General features: G+C 43.6%; 1 protein-coding gene and 1 long non-coding RNA gene across 3 annotated transcripts in view; both read right to left on the minus strand.

Moving 5' to 3' along the window:
• The window catches only part of LOC103542999 (zinc finger protein 709-like), a 161,142-nt gene that overhangs the window by 22,648 nt on the left and 120,235 nt on the right, over positions 1-18,259 (minus strand). The window lies entirely within an intron of this gene.
• On the minus strand, positions 15,156-17,712 carry LOC139084133 (uncharacterized). Its single transcript, XR_011541481.1, has 3 exons — positions 17,578-17,712; positions 15,788-15,832; positions 15,156-15,403 (listed from the first exon to the last, which is right to left on the minus strand). It is a non-coding gene; the product is annotated as an uncharacterized lncRNA (long non-coding RNA).

An 18,259-nucleotide genomic window follows, 5' to 3' on the forward strand; every position in this document is an offset into this window, starting at 1 on the left:
TTTCTCAATTTTATTTATCTTCTCAAAAAACCAGCTCTTTGTCTCATTGATCCTTTCTACTGCCTTTTTTGTTTCAATAGTATTTATTTCTGCTCTGATTTTTATTATTTCTCTCCTTCTGCTGACTTTGGGCTTCATTTGTTCTTTTTTCTCTAGTTCAGTTAGGTGTGCTTTAAGGTTGCTTATTTGGGATTTTTCTTGTTTGTTAAGATGTGCCTGTATTGCGATGAATTTTCCTCTTAATACATCTTTTGCTGTATCCCATATGAGTTGGTATGGCATGCTATCATTTTCATTTGTTTCCAGGTATTTTTTTATTTCTTCTTTAATTTCTTGAAGGATCCATTGCTTGTTCAGTAGTGTGTTGTTTAGTCTCCACATCTTTGTGCCTTTCTCAGCTTTTTTCTTGTAATTAATTTCAAGCCTTATAGCACCAATCTGAGAAGATGCTTGTTATTATTTCCATTTTTTTAAATTTGTAGAGGCTCGCCTTGTTTCCCAACATATGGTCTATCCTAGAGAATGTTCCATGTGCACTTGAGAAGAATGTGTATTCAGCTCCTTCAGGGTGGAGTGATCTATATGTTCTATTAAGTCCAATTGTTTTAGTTTTTCATTCAGCTCCACTATTTCCTTGTTGATTTTCTGTCTGGATGATCTGTCCATTGATGTGAGTGGGGTGTTGAGGTCCCCTACTATTATTGTGTTGTTATTAACATCTTCCTTCAGGTCTGCTAATAGTTGCTTTATGAATCTTGGTGCTCCTGTGTTGGGTGCATAGATATTTATAAGCGTTATTTCTTCTTGATGAAGTGTCCCTTTGATCATTATATATTGTCCCTGTGTCTCTCTTTACCTGTCTTATTTTGAAATCCACTTGGTCTGATATGAGAATTGCAACACTTGCCTTTTTTTTCCTTGCTATTTGCTTGAAGTATTGTCCTCCACCCCTTCACCCTGAGTCTGTGTTTGTCCTTGGGGCTGAGGTGTGTTTCCTGGAGGCAACAAATTGTTGGATCTTGTTCTTTAATCCGTTTTGCCACTCTGTGTCTTTTTATTGGAGAGTTCAATCCGTTCACATTGAGAGTGATTATTGATGCATGTGGACTTAATGCTGTCAATCTGTCGCTCATTATCTTGTTTTCCTGTGTTTCTTTTCCTGTGTGCTTTACACTACCCATTTAATACTGCAATTTCTTATGCTGGGTTTCTTAGATTTTTCCTTATCTATGATTTGTGACTCTGTTCTGTACTTTATTTTAGTGTCTACCTTGAAGTTTGTATTTAGAATCTCATGTATAATATAGTCTATTCTCTGGTGGTCTCTTACTTACTCAACCAATACTGATTTAGACCCTTTGCTCTTCCCCTCCTAAATAATTATTTTCATTTTTTATTCCAACTCGTCTTATTAATTTGTAGTTAGAGTGCTAAGATCATCTTTGTTTTGGTAGTTTCCTTACCTTTACCCTAATGCTATAGTTGAATATTTGCTATCCTGTTCTGGTTCTATCCATCGGTCTCCCTAGTCTGTGGCTTGTGTCCCCTTTCTCCCTTTTTTCTTTTTTCAAGTATGAGAGCCTTCTTGAGGATTTCTTGTAATGGAGGGCTTTTAGTTACAAATTCCCTTAACTTTTGTTTGTCTGGAAAAGATTTAATTTCTCCCTCATATCTGAAGGAAATTCTTGCTGGATAGAGTATTCTTGGCTGAAGGTTTTTATCCTTTAAAGCTTTGAATATATCATTCCATTCTCTCCTAGCTTGTAGGGTTTCTGTAGAGAAATCCGCTGACAGTCTGATAGGGGCTCCTTTATAGGTTATTCTCTTTTTTTTTTCTTACTTCCCTGAGTATTCTTTCCTTATCATTCCTATTTGCCAACTTTACTATTATGTGCCGTGTGGTGGGTCTTTTTACATTGACAAATCTAGGAGATCTAAAACCCTCCTCTACACACATTTCTCCGTTGATCCCTAGATTTGGGAAATTCTCTTCAATAATTTCATTAAGCACACTTTCCGCTCCATCTTCCTTTTCCATATTCTCAGGAATTTCTATGATCCTTATGTTCTTACTCCTCACTGAATCCATTATCTCTCGGAGATTTTCCTCATTTTTTTTAATTCTTAGTTCTCTTTCTTCCTCTGTCTGGTGCCATTCAGCCTGTCTGTCCTCGATTATGCTGATTTGCTCCTCTAGATTGTCTACACGGGCATTCAGGGAATCCGTATTCTGTTTTATCTGGTCCATTGTGTTTTTCATCTCAAGTAATTCTGTTTGATTCTTCTTTATGATTTCAATCTCTTTTGTGAAGTAACTCCAGAACTCGGCTTGTTTCTCTTTCTCTCTACCTCATTGAGTTTTTTGATTATAGCTGCTCTGAATTCATTATCACTTAGTTTACCTAATTCCAAGTCCTCAGGACTTAATTTTGTGTTTTTATTGTTTTCCTTCTGGTCTGGGGCTTTTATAAATTGCTGGATGGTAGAGGAGCGGTTTTTTCTCATGGTGGTAGAATTCAGTTGCAGTTACAGCCTGTCGCCACTAGATGGGGGTCGAGAGCGGCGTGTTACCTCTCCACCTTTGGGGCAAGATGGCTGCGCCCACTGGCTTTGTTAGGGGGGAGGGGCTGTTACTCACACGCGCTGGTCTGGGTTCAGATCAGTTCTGTTCTCTGGTCTCCCAAGGCCCTTGATTTATAGGGTCCCCGCGGACGGAAGCTTTCCCCCCGTCAGCGGGTCTCCACTGAATCAGCGGCAGGAGTCCTGGATGACCCTCTGGTCGCGCGGCCCCTCCCCCGCTCCTTCCCGACCCACGCCGCAGCGATCGCAGACTCTAGGGGAGGGAGCGATGTTCTCTCCTACCGTTCCAGCACCTGCGAAGGGGTAAAGCTAGATTTATGATCTCTGCCTTCTTGGTATTGTAGGTCTCTAACGAGCTGGCATTACATTTATTCTCTGAAATTCAGTTCTTCCAATCTTTTGTTGTATTTTTGAGGAGAGAGAATCCCGGGTCAGCTCACCCTGCCATTTTGCTCCGCCCCTTCTTCAAGTTAGGTCAACTTGGATTTTTATTGTAAGTACTGTGAGGCAAGAAATTCTTGGAGTTTTTTATTTTTTTTTTACCACAAAGGGGCAACTTTCAGGGAATCACCCATAGCTGTAATGTCTGCAGTGGGAGCCAACTCTTGGTCGGTGCTAAGATGACTACTTCATGGATGGTCAGTGTGAGGACCCTTGGGTCCAGTCCTTCATCAGAGATGTCCCAATTAAGACACGAAAAGCAGGGGCTGGCCCGGTGGCCAAGTGGTTAAGTTTACGCGCTCCGCTGCAGGCAGCCCAGTGTTTCGTTGGTTCAAATCCTGGGCGCGGACATGGCACTGCTCATCAAACCACGCTGAGGCAGCGTCCCACATGCCACAACTAGAAGGACCCACAATAAAGAATGTACAACTATGTACCGGGGTGCTTTGGGGAGAAAAAGGAAAAAATTAAATCTTTAAAAAAGAAAAAAAGAGAAAAAAAGCAAAGCAGCAACTCTGCCTGAGCTCCATCACAGACAACGGTGGTGCTGTTGCCCCTAAAGTCTACAAACTCCCATTGCTTTGCACTCAGGAAAGCTTCGGGGTCTGAAAAAGGGATGACCTCCTTCAACACCATGGCACCTGGCAGGAGACGGAGGTCAGGGAAGACCACTCCCTCCTGCAGGCAGGACCATCCCAGAGGGCCCAGGCTTGGCTCCATCACGTCTGCAGGGGGTCTCAGTAGCCATGCTGAGATCTTGGAGTGCTGCTTCCAGGTCCCAAATCAAAATGGAGAGCTCGAGAGTTGGTCCCATGTCAGGATAGCCCCGTAAGTAGAGGTCATTGCAGCACCAATGGCAGTAGTGTGGGGCCTGGGGCAGGTTCTTGCACCAGAAGCCTATGGACAACTTAAGGCCACCATGGGTATCCCAGGAGGATGACAGAAGGTCACTGAGGCCTCTGTAGTGAAGAAGTCTCTGAGAACACTAACAGGAGTGTTGGTTGTATGAGAATTTTTTTTTTTTAAAGAGTTTATTTTTCCTTTTTCTCCCCAAAGCCCCCCAGTACACAGTTGTATATTTTTAGTTGTGGGTCCTTCTAGTTGTGGCATGTGGGACGCCGGCACAGCATGGCTTGATGAGCGGTGCCACGTCCGTGCCCAGGATCTGAACCGGTGAAACCCTGGGCTGCCACAGCAGAGCATGCGAGCGAACTTAACCCCTCGGCCACAGGGCCGGCCCCTGAATGAAAATTTAAGGAGAGTCTCCTAGGCTTCTGTGGTGGGGATGCCTATTCAAGGTGGCAAATTTGCAAGTAACGGCACAAATGGGCTGAAATACAGCTTGCATACAAGAAATGAGTTACCTCTACAACAACCAAAAAACCTGCTCGATGTTGTAGGTGCTGAGGGGAACAACAGCTATTTCTTCATGGTGTCAGAGAAGGAGCAGGTCTCTGATTATCACATAATTTCCATGAACTTAACAAAGTTGAAGGGCCTCATATGCATGGCAATGTCCCATCTACTTTTTGTGAGCTCCTTTTCTCAATATTTGTAAGTGCTGAATGTTCTCAGAGATGTCATTATATGTCACATCGTCCCTGTGTTCTTGGAGAAACCAGGACGCAGCTCAAACCCCGCCTGCAGTGACTGTGGGAGGGCACAGCTGTGGAAGGTCCATGAGGACAACCCAGTAAAGGGGCATCTTGTCCCTTCAGAGGGGAAGGCCAAGTGCAGCTGAGAGGCTGTGGACACAGGACTGGACAGAACAGACTCAGCCAAACCTGTGAGAGCACGATACTTATCAATTGCTGGTTGGTTGTCGTCAGTAATTTCCACACTTTGGGGACTGGGTACAGAGGTCTGTGTGGTGCAAAGACAGCTGTAAGGCTGAGGTAAACCACTGAGGTGTCATCCATTCTTTCCAGGTTTATATAAAACAGGACAAACTGGGCTGTTAAAAGCAGCACTGGGTATAATCCACACTTTATTAAGTAGGTTTTCTATACATTTTTCAATCTTTCAAGGTCTGGGGTAATTTACAATGGGCCATATCCACTACTTGATTTGTGGGGTAAGGTCCTTGGAGCCCCAAATTGTCAGGCTATTTCTAAGTGGCAGAGACTTCACTTCATTTTAACTCTTGCTCATTGGATCAGAGCTTCCCAGCTCACTATGGGATATTTTAGGACAATGCGTGTTATGACCACGGAGAATTTAGGCAAGACCATGGTTCTGATGGCTAACGATGAAACATTTGTCCTATGTGTCCTCTATGCTACATTCATTAAGGCCCCTAAGATCATCAGAGTCACCTTCCTTAAATTTAGCAGGAGCCCAGGTATAACTGTAACTTGACACCTCACATTGATCAACTGGCTGAAGGTTTCTGAACTAGAGCATTACTGCAGAGAGAAAGTTTAGTTCAGCATCTATGTTGTAGAGGCCCAAACCCAAGCAGTGTACCTCCATCTATTTTGCTGTGTAAATTCTCAGTATATTTTGCCTTCCAGCTGGGTCAAATTGTGGACCTTTGTTTCAGTGTTTTATTTAATTTTTCCTTCCTCCTGATCTTTCCTGTTTTGTTTTTTTCCTCATGGGATACACTTCAGGGGAGGGAGTGCCTCTCTACCCTTTTATTTATAAACTATTTCCACCCAAGAGCCTCAAAGCAGTGCCATCAGGGTTTGGGAGCCTCCTCCATGACAATTGGTTGCTTTATAGGGTTTAAACCCTGGGCCTAAGTCAGGTTTTCACTAATCCCTTGAGTCACAGGGGTGCCATGGGTCTTGTCCCCTGCAACCCTGAAGGTCAGGATCTTTGTGGCAGTAGAGGCAGCAGCAGAGGTACTGAAGGGGTCTGGGGAGCCCACTGGTGTTAGGAGTGTGGACTCAGTCTGCCACCTACTGCCTGCCTTTCCCCCTCACTTCTCTCTTTTTCTTTCAAATGACAGCTCTGTCAGGAGTGACCATCTGTGGACCCACCTCTTGCAATCGGTTTAGTCCCTGTCTACACTTAATCCCTGGGTTATGTCAGGGCCCACCCAGCCTCTGTCACAGCTTCACTCTAACACACAGAAAGATCGCACCAAAAACACTGACCCAGGGCTCATTTAAGGAGGCCCCAATCCCATAGTCCTGCTCCCAAATTCCTACAAATTCTTTAAGCTGCCAACACAGGTCAAACTAGAATTAAAGCTTGGTCAACAATGCAACACAGGGCCACTGAACTCACAGCATGAGCTCCCCGGCAAGTGGCAGCCCACAGTGCATGCCACCAACAGGCAGCAGAGCAGGGGAGCAAGTCAGAGCAAGAGAAGAGAGAGCCACGGGTGAGGTCATGTCTGGACATGCTGCTCAGGGTGTCAACTGTTATGGTCACCTGCAGGAAGGTGGTTCCTTTCTTGAGACTGATGACAGAGTGGCACACGCACGCACACAAACACACACACACAGGGTAGGAAAAGGCTCAGGACGCACATAATAGAGGTCTGAGGGGAGGGCAGTGCCAGCATCTTAAGCAGCTCTGACAGGGCTCAGAAAGCAAGGAATGGAGCCTGGCCTGAGGCTTCACTGGGCCTGGGGGTGGGGCCGGGGCAAGAGCTCTGCACACAGGCAGGGGCTGGGGTGGTGGGAATCTCCTGCCTGCTCTAGAGGAGAGAGCACCCAGGCTTCCTCCTCAGCTTGTCCAGGTCAGGGCGCAAGGGGAAGCAGGAGGAGTGAGATTTAAGCTGCAAAAAAATGAGGAGTTAAAATTCTCATTATAAGTACAAATGTACGTAAGAAAAATATGCATCCCCATAGATTTATATAAAGAGAAAGGTGTCAAGATAGCAGCATATGCAGACACTGAACTCACCTCCTACCACAGACACAAACAATTCATAACCACTCTTGGAACAATTACTCCAGAGAGACCTAAAAACTGAATAAAAAGAACCCTCCACAACAAGGGACAGTCCTGACCGAGGTGGAAGAGGCAGAAATTCCTTTCTGGAGAGAAAAAAGCCACCTTCACATGCTGCAGCACTTCAAGGCTGGCCAGGAGCAACCCTAAAGCACACAGCCTTTCCTGGAGGAGCAGGGGACGGGAGCAGGTGAGCATTACTGCTATAGGCATCATTTGGTCTCAGCACACCCGAGATGAGTCTCATAACATGTGGCTTCACTGGCTACTAACAACAGTGGGGAATACCCCTGGAAAAGCTATCAGACATAAGGGAAATAAAGCCAGCTCTTAAATGGCCCACACACAAATTCACCCATTTTGGAAAGAAACCTAGGGGTCTCCCCGTGGCCGAGTGGTTAAGTTCGCATGCTCCAAATCGGTGGCCCAGGGTTTTGCCGGTTCAGATACTGGGGGTGGACATGGCACCACGCATCAAGCCATGCTGAGGCAGCATCCCACATGCCACAACTAAAAGCACCCACAACCAAAAAAAAAAAAAAAAAAACCACAACTATGTACCAGTGGGCTTTGGGTAAAAAAAGGAAAAATAACATCTTAAAAGAAAAAAAAAACCAGAAACCTAAAATCACCAGAAAGTAAGGTGCACGGTCCTTTGGTGAAAAGAGACTCACCTAATAGGCTCTGAGTGTATCTTGGTGTGATGTGACACCTCTCCAGGGAATGAGACAATGGTAGCAGCCATTATTGTGACCTAGTACAGGCATGCTAACAGATGCTGGCAGATACCATTGGAGTTCTTCCCCTGGCCTGTTAACCCAGGGGTTTGCCCCACCCTCGAGAGGACAAATTTAATCCAGCTTAGTGAGGGCAGGTGGCCTGCCTTGGGGACTGGCTGCAGCCAACAGAAAGCCCTTGGGCAACTTGTTGGCAGGTATAGGCTGAGTGGCTGGATCCTCTGCAGCCAAGTGGGTTTGTTTCTGTCAGGCAGGGAATGCACAAGGAGCAGGTGGAGTAGGGGCGGGGGGGACATAGGTGGAGTGTGTGGGGCCTCTTCAGTAGGGTGATTGGTTCTGCTTCAGGAGGTCAGGACTCAAACACAGGGCAGGACTGTGTTTATGGAGTGTGTGGCATTATGGGTAGTGGGACTTATCAGTTGCAGCAGACCTGAGCTTCTCATACAGCCACATAGGGGATTGACCCCACCTTCCGAAGCCTGAAACAACTGGCTGCCCCCATGCCTAGGGCCAGCCCCATCCAGCTGCAGTCCTGAGAAAGCTGACAACAGCCTTGTAGGCCAGAGGCCTACAGCAATTTTAAGGCCCTGAGCCTAGCAACCAGCCACTCTGGGGGCCTACTCACTTAACAGAAAAACTGCAACAAGAATGTGCTATTAGACATTGCAGCCAACTGTGCTGGGGCCCCCCACACCCAATAAAGTGACTGAAGGGCCCCTAGTAGCCACATGCAGCTGAGCATTACAACCAGCTGGCCAGGGGGGCAGCCTAGCCTCCACAGGTACCTGCAGCAAGAGCAACCCTGCCACAAAAGAAGGACACATGTAGCCCACACAGGGGACACTCCTGGAACATTTGGAACTAGTGATGAGAGGGAAGCACGCTGCGGAGCCTCATAAGGCATTTCTTACATAACACCACTTCTCCAACATCAGAAGACACAGCTGATCTACCTAACAGATAGATACAAACACAGAGAAGAAAGAAAAATGAGGAGACAAAAGACTATGTTCCAAATAGGGGAACAGAACAAAACCCCAGAAAAAGAACTAAATGAAACAGAAATAAACAATCTACCTGACAAAGAGTTCAAACAAAAAGTCATAAGGATGTTCACTGATCTTAGTAGGAAAATGGATGAACTTGGTGAGAAGATCAACAAAGAACTGGAAAATATAAAAAAGAACCAATCAGAAATGAAGAATACACTACTGGAAATGAAAAATTCACTAGAGGGACTCGTTAGCAGAGTAGATGATACAGAAGAATGGATCCAAGCTGAACAGACAGAAGGAAAAAAAACTTAGAAAGAATGAGAACAGTTTAAGGGAACTCTGGGACAATACCAAACACATTAACATTCGTATTGTAGGTGTCCCAGAAGAAAAAGACAGAGACAAAGGGGCAGAGAATCTATTTGAACAAATAAAAGCTGAAAACTTTCCTAACCTAGGTGCAGGAAGTACAGAGAGCACCAAACAAGACAAACCCAAAGAGGCCCACACCAAGACATATTGTAATTAAAATGTCAAAAATTAAAGATAGAGAATCCTAAAAGCCACAAGAGAAATGCAACAACTGAGATATACAGGAAACCACATAAGGCTATCAACTGACTTCTCAGCAGAAATCTTACAGGCTAGAAGGGAGTGGCACAAAATATTTAAAGTGCTGAAAGGACAAAACCTACAGCCAAGAATACTCTGTCTGGCAAGGTTATCATTCAGAATGGAAGGAGAGAGAGAGTTTCCCAGACAAGCAAAAATTAAAGGAGATTATGACCAAGAAACCAGTTCTACAAGAAATGTTAAAGGGACTTATTTAAATGGGAAAGAGAAGATCACAAATAAGAATAAGAAAATTACCCAAAAAGAGGGCAATAAAATCACCAGTGAAGGCAAAAATACAGTAAAGGTAGCAGATCAACCACCTATGAAGATAATATGAAGACCAAAAGACAGAAATACTAAAATTAGCTATTTCAATGATAAGAGGGTAACAGACATACATATCAAAAAAAGTTAGATTTGACTTCAAAAACATAAAACATGGCAGGAGAGGAGTAAAAGAGTAGAGCATCTAGCAACTGTAACTCAAACTAAAGAGACCATCAACACAGACTATTATATATGAAACCTCATGATAATTACAAATCAGAAACCTATAATAATACACAATAAATTAAGAGAAAGGAAACCAAACATAATACTAAAGCCATCAAACCACAAGGGAAGAGCACAAGAGAAGAAGAAAGGAACAGAGAAGAACTACTAAAATACCCAAAAAAAGTAACAAAAACGGCAATAAGTACATACTTATCAATAACTCCTTTCAATGTCAACGGACTAAATACTCCAATCAAAAGACAAAGGGTGGCCAATTGGATGAAAAAAGACAAGACCCATATATATGCTGCATATAAAAAACACACTTCAGACCTAAAGACATTCACAAACTGAAAGTAAAGGAATGGAAAAAGTTACTCCATGCAAAATGGCAATGAAAGGTTGGGGTAGCAATATTTATCTCTGACAAAACAGACTTTAAAACAAAACTGTAACAAGAGACAAAGAAGGGCACTACAGAATGATAAAAACGAACAATCCAACAACAGAATACAACACTTGTAAATATCTATGTACCCAACATAGGAGCACCTAAATACATAAGGCAATTATTAACAAACACAAAAGCAGAAATGGACAGTAGCACAATAGTAGTAGGGGACTTTAACACTCCATTTACACCAACAGATAGATCATCGAAACAGAAGATCAATAAGGAAATATTGGCCTTAAATGACACATTAGACCAGATGGACGAAGTAGATATATACAGAATATTCCATCCCAAAAGCACAGAATACACATTCTTCTCAAATGCACATGGAATACTCTTGAGGACTGATAACAGGCCACAAAACAAGTCTCAAAAAATTTATGAAGATGGAAATAATACCAAGCATCTTTTCTGACCACAAAAGTATGAAACTAGCAGTCAACTACAGGAAGAAAATAAGAAAAGCTGCAAAGATGTGGAGATTAAACAAAATGCTACTGAACAATAACTGGGGGCCGGCTCAGTGGCGCAGCAGTTAAGTGCACACGTTCCACTTCTCAGCAGCCTGGGGTTCACTGATTTGGATCCCGGGTCCGGACATGGCACCACTTGGCAAACCATGCTGTGGTAGGCGTCTCACATATAAAGTATAGGAAGATGGGCATGGATGTTAGCTCAGGGCCAGGCTTCCTCAGCCAAAAAGAGGAGGACTGGCAGCAGTTAGCTCAGGGCTAAGCTTCCAAAAAAAAAAAAAAAATTGGGTCAATGAAGAAATCAAAGGAAAAATGAAAAAATACCTGGAGACAAATGAAAATGAAATAAAATATGCCAAAATTTGTGGGACACAGCAAAAATGGTCCTAAAAGGAAAGTTTATAGCAACACAGGCCTACCTCAACGAACAAGAAAAATCTCAAATAAACAATCTAACAGTGCATCTAAAGGAATCAGAAAAAGAACAAACAAAACCCAAAATCAGTAGGAGGTAGGAAATAAAACTCAGAGCAGAAATAAATAAAATAGAGACTTAAAAAAACAATAGGAGGGGCTGGTCCCATGGCCGAGTGGTTAAGTTCCTGTGCTCTGCTTTGGTGGCCGAAGTTTTCACAGGTTTGGATCCTGGGCACAAACATGGCACTGCTCATCAGGCCACGCTGAAGCGGCGTCCCACATGCCACAACTAGAAGGACGCACAACTAAAATATGCACCTATGTACTAGGGGGATTTGGGAAGAAAAAGCAGAAAGAAAAAAAAAGAAGATTGGCAACATTAGTTAGCTCAGGTGCCAATCTTAAAGTAAAAAAAAGCAGGAAAAAAATCAATGAAACCAACAGCTGGTTCTTTGAAAACATAAACAAAATTGACAAACCTTTACCTAGACTCAGCAGGAAAAGAGGCAAAAGGCTCACATAAATAAAATCAGAAATGAAAGAGGAGAAATTACAACACCTCAGAAACACAAAAGATTATAATACTATGAAAAGCTATATGCCAACAAATTGGATAATCTAGATGAAATGGATAAATTCTTAGAATCATAGAACCTTCTTAAACTGAATTGAGAAGAAATAGAGAATTTGAGTAGGCCAATCACCAGTAAGGAAATCAAAAACTTCCCAAAAAATAAGAGTCCAGGACCAGATGGCTTCCCTGGGGAATTCTACCAAACATCCGAAGATGACTTAACACCTATCCTTTGCAAACTCTTCCAAAAAATTGAAGACAAGGGAAGCTTCCTAACTCGTTCTATGAAGCCACCATTGCTCTGCTACCAAAATCAGAGAAGGACAACACAAAAATAGAAATTTAAAGCTTAATATCACTGATGAACACTGATACACAAATCCTAAACAAAATAGTAGCAAATCACATACACTGATACATTAAAAAGATCATACACCATGATCAAGCGGGATTTATTCCGGGGACGTAGGGATGGTTCAACATCAGCAAATCAATGGAATACACCACATTAACAAAATGAAGAAAAATCACATGATCATCCCAATAGATGCAGAAAAAGCATTTGACAAGATACAGCATCCATTTATGATAAAAACTCTGAACAAAATGGGAATACAAGGAAAGTTCTTCAACATAATAAAGGCCATATATGACAAACCACAGCTAAAATCATTCTCAATGGAGAAACAGTGAAAGCTATCCCTCTAAGAACAGGAACCAGACAAGGACGTCCACTTTCACACTCTCATTTAACACAGTATTGGAAGTCCTGGCCAGAGCAATCAGGCAAGAAAAAGAAATAAAAGGGATCCAAACTGGAAAGGAAAAAGTGAAACTCTCACTAGAAGCAGATTACATGATTTTATATATATAAAACCCTAAAGAATCCAACAAAAAAATTCTAGAAATAATAAATGAGTATGGTAAAGTTGCAGGATACAAAATTAACACAGAAAAATCAGTGTCATTTCTACACACAACGAAGTAGCAGAAAGAGAAATTAAAACTACAATCTCATGTAGAACTGCAACAAAAAGAATAAAATACCTAGGAATAAACTTAACAAAAGAGGTGAAAGATCTGTACACTGAAAACTATAAAACACTGCTGAAAGAAACTGAAGACAGAAAGAAATGGACAGATATGCCATCCTCTGGTACTGGAAAAACACAGAGAAAATGTCCACACTTCCTAAGCACTCTATAGATTCAATGCAATCCCTATCAAAGTTCCAATGACATCTTTCACAAAAATAGAACAGAGAATCCTAAAATTTATATGGAACAACAAAAGACCTTGAATAGCCAAAGGAATCCAGAGAAAAAAAAGAACAAAGCTGGAGGTATCACACTCCCTGACTTCAAAACGTACTACAAAGCCATAGTAACCAAAACAGCATGGCACGGCACAAAAACAGACACACAGATCAATGGAATGGAACTGAGAGCCCAGAAATAAACCACACATCTACAGACAGCTAATTTTCTATAAGAGAGCCAAGAACATTTAATGGAGAAAGGAAAGTCTCTTCAATAAACAGTGTTGGGAAAGCTGGACAGCCACATGCAAAAGAATGAAAGTAGACCATTACCTTGCACCATACACAAAAACTAACTCAAATGGATTAAAGACTTGAATGTAAGACCTGAAACTACGAAACTTCTGGAAGAAAACATAGGCACCACGCTCTTCAACATTGTTCTTAGCAGCATTTTTTTTTTTTCCTTTTTCTCCCCAAAGCCCCCTGGTACATAGTTGTATATTCTTCGTTGTGGGTCCTTCTAGTTGTGGCATGTGGGACGCTGCCTCAGCGTGGTTTGATGATCAGTGCCATGTCCGTGCCCAGGATTCGAACCAACGAAACACTGGGCCGCCTGCAGCGGAGCGCGCAAACTTAACCACTCGGCCATGGGGCCAGTCCCAATTAGCAGCATATTTTCAAGTCCCACATCTGACCGGGCAAGTGAACCAAAAGAAAAAATAAACAAATGGGACTACATCAAACTAAAAAGCTTCCGCACAGCAAAGGAAACCATCAACAAAACGAAAAGACAATCTAACAATTGAGAGAAGATATTTGCAAACCATATGTCTGAGAAGAGGTTAACATCCAAAATATACAAAGAACTCATACATCTCAACAACAAAAATACTAACAACTCAATTAAAAAATGGGCAAAAGATCTGAACGGACCTTTCTCCTAAGAAGATATACGGATGGCCAACAGGCACATGAAAACATGCTCAACATCATTACCAGGGAAATGCAAATCAAAACTACAATGAGATAGGGCCGGCCCGGTGGCGCAGCAGTTAAGTTTGCACGTTCCACTTCTTGGTGGCGCGTTCAGATCCCGGATGCGGACATGGCACCGTTTGGCATGCCATGCTGTGGTGGGCATCCCACATATGGGGTGGAGGAGGATGGGTGCAGATGTTGGCTCGGGGCTGGGCTTCCTCAGCAAGAAGAGGAGGACTGGCAGGAGTTAGCTCAGGGTTAATCTTCCTCAAAAAAAAAAAAAAAACACTACAATGAGATAGCACCTCACTCCAGTCAGAATGGCTATAATTAACCAGACAGGAAACAACAAGTGTTGGAGAGGATGTAGAGAGAAGGGAACCCTCATACACTGCTGGTGGGAGTGCAAATTGGTGCAGCCATTATGGAAAACAGTATGGAGATTCCCCCAAAAAGTAAAAATAAATCTACCATATGACCCAGCTATCCCACTGCTGGGTATTTATCCAAAGAACTTGAAAACGCAGAGGCATAAAGATACATGCACCTCTATGTTGACTGCAGCATTATTCACAATAGCCAAGACTTGGAAGCAACCTAGGTGCCCGTCAAGGGACGAATGGATAAAGAAGATGTGGTATATATACACAATGGAGTACTACTCAGCCATAAGAAATGATGAAATCCAGCCATTTGTGAAAACATGGATGGACTTTGAAGGTATTATGCTAAGTGAAATAAATCAGAGGAAGAAAGTCAAATACCGTATGATCTCAATCATAAGTAGAAGATAAAAACAACAACAAACACACAGCAACAGAGATTGGATTGGTGGTTACCAGAGGGGATGGGGGAGAAGAGGCTGAAAGCATTGATTAGGCACATGTGTGTGGTGATGGACTGTAATCAGCTTTTGGGTAGTGACTACGATGTAATCTACAGGGAAACAAATACAATAATGTACACCTAAAATTTACATAATCTTATAAGCCAATGTTACCACAACAAAAAGAATGAAAATAAAACACCAAAAAGAAGAAAAAAGACAGACAGACAGACAGACAGACTAATAGGAGGCTCAAGAAATGATCAACACTGTATTTGGAGGTGGCTGGAGTAACAGCGCTGTGGGGACCAGGATATATCGGCAGCGAGTCTTCTGGAGTTAGACTGTGCTATCTTACAGATTCATTTCAAATGAACAGAGACATTTATGCATACTGTATTTTACTATTAACAGTCATTTATTTAATTTTAACTTTTGCACACAAGAAATCAATCTAAGATTTAAATACTTTAAACACTATCGGTTATAAAAATGTAAACCATTCAGGGGCCAGCCCCGTGGCCAAGTGGTCAAGTTCACGAGCTCTGCTTCTGAGGCCCAGGGTTTCACCGGTGCAGATCCTGGGCAAGGCCATGCTGAGGCGGCGTCCCACATGCCACAACTAGAAGGACCTGTAACTAAGATATACAACTGTGTACGGGGGGGGGGGGGGGGGGGCGGGAGGGCGGGGGGAGACAAAGCAGGAAAAAAAAAAAGATTGGCAACAGTTGCTGGCTCAGGTGCCAATCTTAAAAAAAATCGTAAACCATTCAAAATTAAAATTTTCAAATCTCTTTGTAAAAAGGACATGTGACATTGTAGTTTTACTTCCCCTCTATCTCACACCGGGGTATTTTCAGGAATAAGGGTTTGAGTTTATCCACTTCAATATAGTAGGGTTCTAAAGAGTTACACTAGCGTTCAGAAGTTTCCCGCACATCAATTACAATAGGAATTCAATTGCTTTAGCTTTTTAAATTTCTGTTCTCTAGGGACATGCACATATGAAGCCTGATCCAAAAATGAAACATGTACCTGAGAACTTCAAAACATTCATCTCACATCTTGAGGTTCTCTTGCCTAAATGGAAAAAAAACTATTTGGTTCCACAATTTTCTTGTTCTCCTCACATCCCATCTCTCCATCAACTTACAGTCTCAGGGCCCGAGTGCTAAGGGAAATGAGAGCGAAAGCGCTGCCCTAGTCCATCGATACAGGAATCCAAAGGGAAGAAACACAAATACCGGAATCAGCTCAGATGAGCAGCCTGCTTCCCACAGGACAGAAGGAAAGCCACGGTCACAAGGTCCCATGTCCCTGACTCTCCTGGTGTAAACGGAGCCCTGGAGGGGGTCAGTCCCTGGAGAAGGAGGGGAGGGCACCTGAGCAGCCACAGGAAGGAGCTCTGGGAGCCCCACACACCCTCCTCTCCCCAGGGAACAGTGCACATGTTCCCTCTCTCAGGCTCCATTCTCACAGTAAGGAAACTCAGCTGGATCCAGTTTAAGGTTCTGACCCAAATGGACCTCCTGATTAACGGGCCCTAATCCAGAACACAGAGCTCCTGACTCTCACAGACTTTCTCAGTGTAAGCAAATTACTCTCTGAATGCACCCACACCATGCCTGCAAAACTCCAATTATGTCTAGAAACAGGCCCAAGGGAACCAGAGTGACAACCTCAGAAAGGGTGTCACTCCCACCCCATGAGCACGTGCGCCCCCAGCTTTCCAGGGCTCTGCAGCTCCTCTCAGGATGAAGGCTCCTTCCATGGGGGTGTGAGCAGTAGGACACCTGCAGGGGAGGCTCCCCAGGAAGGACAACTGGGCCTGCAAGGCATTCCCTTCGCAGACTCAAGGGGGCCTTAGCTTAGTGACACTGTCTTCAGGCCTCTGACCCCACTGGAGTTTTTTTTGACCACCACTGATACCTTAAATGACATAAATCTAATGATTGAGCAATTCAGCTCAAACACTCAAACACTCAAATGTGCAAATGAGGCAAGAAAATTGTATGGCATTTTGCTGGCTCATCAAGAAACCGACAGGAATGTAGGACATTCAGGAAAAAATAGATGTTAATTATTTCCTTGACAAGAAACTGTTTTACAAACAATTACTCATACTTCAGCACCTCAGGTTTGCCAGTCTAAGCCCTGGAAATCCATATGAACGCACCCAAAACAAAGAACAGACCTAGGAATATTAGCAACATGCAAGAAAAGGAAAAGAGAAAAACTATTTTAAAACCATGCAATGTAACACTGGAATGTTTTATTTTTTTCTGAAATTCACCTCTTTCTTTTCCTCTTTGGAAGCATTTCATATTATCTTTCAAGCTGAATGGATTACACAAATTTTTATTTATTAAAAAGCTGAAAGTAAAATATAGCGAATATATCTTTTCAAGGAGACAAACCAAGGGAGGGGCAGTGCTGATAGGACAGATCGCCCAGGAAAGTTTGCCCAGAGGAAGCTGCACCCAAAGGATTTAGGATTGAACGTCTGCGCCCAGGACACATCCTGGGAGGAGAGGCGAAAGTGATGCCAGCCCTGATATCAGTTCCCCTACATTAAACCCAGCATATATGGGGTTAAAACCACAGCACTCTTTCCCCGCTTACTCCCTGGCTCCAGAATCCACGCCCGCCACGGAGACAGCCGGCCAAGATCACCCACCTGGATTTCTTCTCCTTCTCCTCCTCCTCCTCCTCCTGCAAACAGCCTCCCAAGGGCGAATGCAGGCTGCTGGGAAAGCTGCGACCAGCAAGACCACTGACTGCCCCCTCCCCCCCACCATCTGCGAGCAGCCACATTCCTCACAAACCTTAAAAACTCGTCGCCTCCCCTCTTTCGGGGACACGAGATGAAACGAAACAAATTCCAGGGCTCACTCTCGTCTCCCGGCTGATGGCTGATATCACCCGAAGTAAAACCCTTTCCATGTCATAAGCCTGCTGTTCCAGGTTTTATTTGGCCCCTCTTGTGTGGTGACTAAGAACCTGTGTTTGTAGTCGGTGACAGAAGACGTCATACAAGGAATTTCCAGGTGGCTGTTCGCTACTTCTCTCAAGTAAAACATCCACAAACAAGGAACAAACTCTTTTAAAAGGGCCACCCACTGCCTATAGAAAAATGATGATTAAAATATCGGGTCTGTTTGGTTGATGGTTGATGACGATGCTGTGAATCGCAGAAGGGAAGTTGGCGTTCGGGAACGTGAGGAGGAATACGGAAGTTTAGGGATTTATTGTCGGTCCTGGGAAGAGCTGCGGGACAGGGTCGTGGATTTGAGACTCTGCTCCCCAAATACAGGGAAAACTCAGGAGAAAACGGGTGCTCCCTGGAGAGAAAGGAGGCCCTGGGGACCCACAGACCACAGCTCCTCCGCGCACGGACCCCGGAGCCCGAGGCCCGACTGTCCTGAGGACCCTCCCGCGGGCTCCGCACCGTCTGGGACACGCGGGGCTGCGGGCGCACAGCGGCCCAGAGACGCTCCGGCCGCAGTC

This window comes from Equus przewalskii, chromosome 6 (genome assembly GCF_037783145.1).
Source record: "Equus przewalskii isolate Varuska chromosome 6, EquPr2, whole genome shotgun sequence".
In the NCBI taxonomy this organism is placed as follows: domain Eukaryota; kingdom Metazoa; phylum Chordata; class Mammalia; order Perissodactyla; family Equidae; genus Equus; species Equus przewalskii.